At 39.6% G+C, this 5,435-nt stretch overlaps 1 pseudogene; it reads left to right on the top strand.

Annotated features, from left to right (window-relative positions):
- Window positions 1–4,431: 4,431 nt before the first annotated feature.
- Window positions 4,432–4,562, top strand: LOC142095971 (U2 spliceosomal RNA; annotated as a pseudogene).
- Window positions 4,563–5,435: the final 873 nt, after the last annotated feature.

The following is a 5,435-nucleotide window of genomic DNA, read 5'->3' as shown; positions in this document are numbered from 1 at the left end:
GATGTTGCCTATAGCAACCAATCAGATTCTAGCTTTCATTTATTTAGTACTTTCTACAAAATGAAAGCTAGAATATGATTGGTTGCTATAGGCAACATCCCTACTTTTTCAAACCCGCAGCTTAGTAAATCTAGCCCCTTGTCTTCTTTCTCTCTCAAGTGTCCACAAGATAAGGTGCCCGTTCGTGTGCTGATAGGCCTGGTTGTGAGGACACTTTAAATGGTAGAACCTTTCTTTTCTTGGGCCTTAATAACAGCGGGTGAACAAAATGAAACGCTGTATCTGGAATATCTTTGCTTCCATTCCGGAGTGTACCGCTTTAAATTAACCTGAGGTTGTGTTTTCACTGACAGACAACATGAGACCTCTTCTGCATAGTAATAGATGAGGTCCCAGGGAGTCTGCAGGTACAGGCTGCAGACATGGTTAACTGCTTGCAGAGTAAGACTCCTAAGTGGAACATGCACAGGTGGGGGACAGAGTCTAATTAAGTAATTAGTCTGAAGGGAGGGGTTTGTTGTATTTACACCTGTATTGTATCATGGTGCATTGCAGCCAATATCAACTAGTTGGTTGGTGACTTGGTTGGTGTCTAGCCAAAGTTAGGGTCACGTGGTGTTATCCTGACAAAAATCTGCTGTCTTATTGGTGATATGGACAATAAAAGCACTGTATATTCAAGCAAAAAGTTGCTTTGTCATCTGCCAGGTGTCAGCATCACAATATATATATATATATATATATATATATATATATATATATATATTCACACGCACCGATCAGTCACAACATTAAAACCTAATATTATGTAGGTCCCCCTCACGGTGCCAAAATAGCTCTCTCTGACCCTTCGAGGCTTGGACTCCACAAGACCTCTGAAGGTATCTGGCACAAAGACATGAGCAGCAGATCCTTTAAGTCCTGTATATTGCGAGGTGGGGACTCCATGGCTCATACTTGTTTTTCTAGCACATACCACAGATGCTCCATCAGATTGACCTGGGGAATTTGGGGGCCAAGTCAACACCTTCAACTCAACTGTCATATTCCTCCAACCAGTCCTTCCTTGGACCTCATTTGGTAGGTACTAACCACTGCATACCGGGAATACCCCACAAAACCATGCCATTTTGGAGATGCTCTGACCCAGTCATCTAGCCATCCCAAATTGGCCCTTGTCAAAGTCGCTCAGATCCTTATGCTTGCCCATTTATTCTGCTTCATTGATTCTGCTTCCACCACATCAACTTTAAGAAATGACTGTTCATGTGCTGCTTAATATTTCCCACCCCCTGACAGGTGCCATTGTAGCGAGATGATCTGTTATTCATTGTGGGCAGCACGGTGGCTAAGTGGTTAGCACTTCTGCCTCACAGCGCTGGGTTCATGAGTTCAATTCCTGACCATGGCCTTATCTGTGTGGAGTTTGTATGTTCCCCCCCGTGTTTACGTGGGTGTCCTCCGAGTGCTCCAGTTTCCTCCCACACTCCAAAAACATACTAGTAGGTTAATTGGCTGCTATCAAAATTGACCCTAGTCTCTCTATCTCTCTGTCTGCCTGTGTATGTTAGGGAATTTAGACTTTTAGCTCCAATGGGGCAGTGACTGATGTGAATGAGTTCTCTGTACAGCGCTTCGGAATCAGTGGCGCTATATAAATAATTGGTGATGATGATGATTCATTGCACTTGTCAGTGGTTTTAATGTAATGAATCATTGGTGTGTGTGTGTGTGTCTGTGTGTCTGTGTGTGTGTGTGTATTATATAGATATATATATATATATATATGTGTGTGTGTGTGTATGTGTATATAATATATATATATATATATATATATATATATATATATATATATATATATATATAGTGTGCATATATATATATATATATATATATATATATATATATATATATATATATATATATATATATACATACATACAATTCAACTCCATAAATATTGGGACATCGAGACAATTATCATATTTTGGGCTCTATACACCACCACAATGGATTTGAAATGAAACTAACAAGATGTGCTTTAACTGCAGACTTTCAGCTTTAATTTGAGGGTATTTACATCCAAATCAGGTGAACGGTGTAGGAATGTCGCCTTCATGTCAGCTGTCCTCTATCATTAGCAAGGTGTTTTCACCCTCAGTATTGCCGCTCACTTGATGTTTTTCACTTTGCGCACTATTCTCTGTAAACTCTAGAGACTGTTGTGCATGAAAATCCTTGGAAATAAGCAGTTTCTGAGATACTCAAAACACTCCTGACACCAGCAATCATTCCACGGTCAAGGTCACTTAGATCACATATCTTCCCCATTCCGGTGGGAGGTCTGAACAACAACCGAACCTCTTGACCATGACTACATGCTTTTAGGCATTGAGTTGCTGTAACGTATTTGGCTGACTAGATATTGCATTGACGAGCAGGTATACTAATAAAGTATCCACTGAGACAGAGAGTGTGTGTGTGTGTGTGTGTGTGTGTGTGTCTAATACATATATTTATAGTATATGTTTATTATATAGTACTGTTAAAATGTAATTAATAAAATTGTAGTTGAAAAGTATTTTACAAACTTTTTTGGGGCCAAAATGTTAATTTTGATGTCCATTTATCTTTAAAGGGTACACCTCATCTACACGTAGTGGAGGAAGCCATCATATGGGCTAAACAGTCTATTATATCTTCAGGAACTAGGTACATAATTGAGGTATGAGGCAGAAAGTGCCCCATGCCTCTAGAGATGAAACTAGTCCCCCTTGATTGATATGCTGCATTCTCGTGAATATTGATTTAGCCAACAAATTGGCTGTCTCCACTATGTGTGTTTTTCTTTTTTAATTAACACAATTTTCTAAAAATATTTGTAATTTGAAATCATCCCCACTTTTACTAGTCTGGTAAAGTATTCTACAGATAAAGACAATGGACAGAAAGGACTTGTTTACTAGGAAACAGTATGAGGCGTTGGAAAAAAAACATGTTTTACAGTCTTTTATGTATGTAGGTTGTGTCTCTGGTCACAACACACAAGAGCTCGGCAGGTACACTGAGTGTGTCTCAGTTAGTTCTTTCACACATTAAATGCTCCACGGAGTTGGTGATAAAGTACAAAGCATCTCCAACAAAACAGCCATGAGAGTGTATAACCAACCAGGTAAAATCTATGTTGATGTAATCAAAACAAATGGGAAGAAAAAAAGAACTAAACGTTTATTAGTTATGATGTGTCACACTACAAGTATTATTATACTGTCACATTTCATTGCATGTCTGAACAGCTCTGTATTCTCAAAATCACTTATATTGCTCACTGCACACTGGCATATTCTGAATTGAATGAGAAAATAAGCTTCTTTGTTATCAGCAATATATGCTACAGTATGTTTTTTTTATTAACACCTCATCTAGAAGTGCAGAGCTATTTTTATAATGGCAAGTAAGTACCAATACTTACTTGCCATCGCTGGGTCAGGTGAATTGATTGTTTAATTCTCAGAAATATTGATTCAACCCCCAGATTGGCTACCTCCGCTGTGCATAGTGAGGGGTGCATTTTGGGCCAGATTCATTTAGAATGCAAATGACACGACGGCCAATGACTTGCAAGGTGTAACGGGGGAGGGATTTGCGGATTAACATAGGCAATGGGCTTCAGGGTGTGCCGCAGATGCAACTTATTCAAGTCCTGGGTTTCCCATAAGTACACCTGGTTTCAGCCATATCTTTTTCTCCAGCTAGTGATGACTGGCAGTCTTTGTCTTAAAAACTACACATGTGCGTGCCACTAGCTAGTACAGAACGTGTGTGCAAGTAAGACACATCATAATAAATGCATTGAATGTATAGTACGCATTAAAAGCATCTTGATTTATGCATTTAAATGTAAAACGAAATTATATATTTATAAAATCCAAATTTGTATTAATGATTATAAAGAGTTGTTCATTTATTTTATAATATCAAGGATATTTTTTTTTATGTGTTCTGATGTGAACATACTGCAGTCTGTTCTTTCTGTCTATATACTTACACTCAGATTCAAATGGAAACATATTGTGAGATACACTTTAATTTGAATACATTCGGTACTACGCTCAAGCTCCATGCTCTGGTTAAAAGTTGTGTTTCGATTTTAATTTTATGTTTAACTTTAAATAAATAATTAGGAGTCTGGTGCAAGCTATCGAAAATATTTTATGAAATAATGTACTACCTAGTCCTTACTGTAAATTGCATAGCTAACTGAAGAGTTATGTAACCATATAATAGTACAAGACTATAGGCCAAGTGTTTTTATAAGCATCACAGAAAGCTGAGATGACTTCAAACATGTGTAACAATTTACAGTAATGTGTGCTTTACTCATTATTATACACAAGTGATTATTGGTAAGACATTGGCACTCACTGTGTGATCGCTTCTCGGCCTTTTGGCTAAGATCAAGTGTATTATCTGTTCTTATCAGGCCCAACACCCGGTGGTCGTAATGCTGATCATGGCTCGTTCCATAGCATGATCTAACACTGGTGAGGGTTCAAACTTTAAGACTGTGCTGCACCTTGATTCTTATGCCAGCCAGAAGAAAAAAGACACATAAGATCTGCTTCGGGGAAAGAAAGTCTGCTAGATCCTGCCTGCTGGAAGAAAACTTTAAGATCAACTCCTGCTGAAGAAGCCTTCTTCTCTTCTGGAGATCTTGCCCTGCTCTTCTCTGTTTGGGAAGACCCCAGCGGAAGAAACACCCCTTCTCAGCGGAAGACCCTGCTCTTCTCTACCCAGCAGGAAGAAATTTGCATAGCTCCACCTACCTTGAAGAAGATCACCATCCAGACCAGCTTTTTAAGCCTTTCTGTCCCAGGAAGAATAGCCAGGAAGATGGCTTCAGCTGCTGCAGTTCCTGCCTCCTGTCCCTAAGAAGAAGGAAGAAAAGACCCCTGCATTTCACAGCAGGAGGCCCTGGAAGAGATAGTTGAGGAGCTGCTGGCAGCTCAGGATTCTGAAACAGAGGAGGAGTTGGATGTGGACGAATTCCTGCAGCTGCCCGACATCTGCCCTTTTGATCAGCTGGAAGAGAGAGGTCTGCTTCCATCTCAACATGTTGACTTGGGCAGACCGGACCAAGTCCCACCTGACAAGGATGGTAACTCATGTATTGTATGTGCTAACTTTCCTTTTTCTCCCAACTAATAGCTAATTTTTCTCTTTTTACCATTAATGTGAGGAGTGTGAAGGATAAGATGAGACGTCAGTCTGTGTTTACTTTCCTTGACAGTCAGAACTGTGATGTTTACATGTTGCAGGAATGTTCTTTGCCTTTCTCTAGCTCTCAGACATCTGGGTAGGCAGTGGTCTCATGGGCCCTCCTATTGGTCTGGGGGAGTGATACTTATCAAGGGAAGCCTCTTTAGACTTGATTT

This window comes from Mixophyes fleayi, chromosome 6 (genome assembly GCF_038048845.1).
Source record: "Mixophyes fleayi isolate aMixFle1 chromosome 6, aMixFle1.hap1, whole genome shotgun sequence".
NCBI lineage: Eukaryota > Metazoa > Chordata > Amphibia > Anura > Limnodynastidae > Mixophyes > Mixophyes fleayi.
The sequence above is the reverse complement of the archived record's forward strand: the minus strand, read 5'-3'. Positions and strand labels throughout refer to the sequence as shown.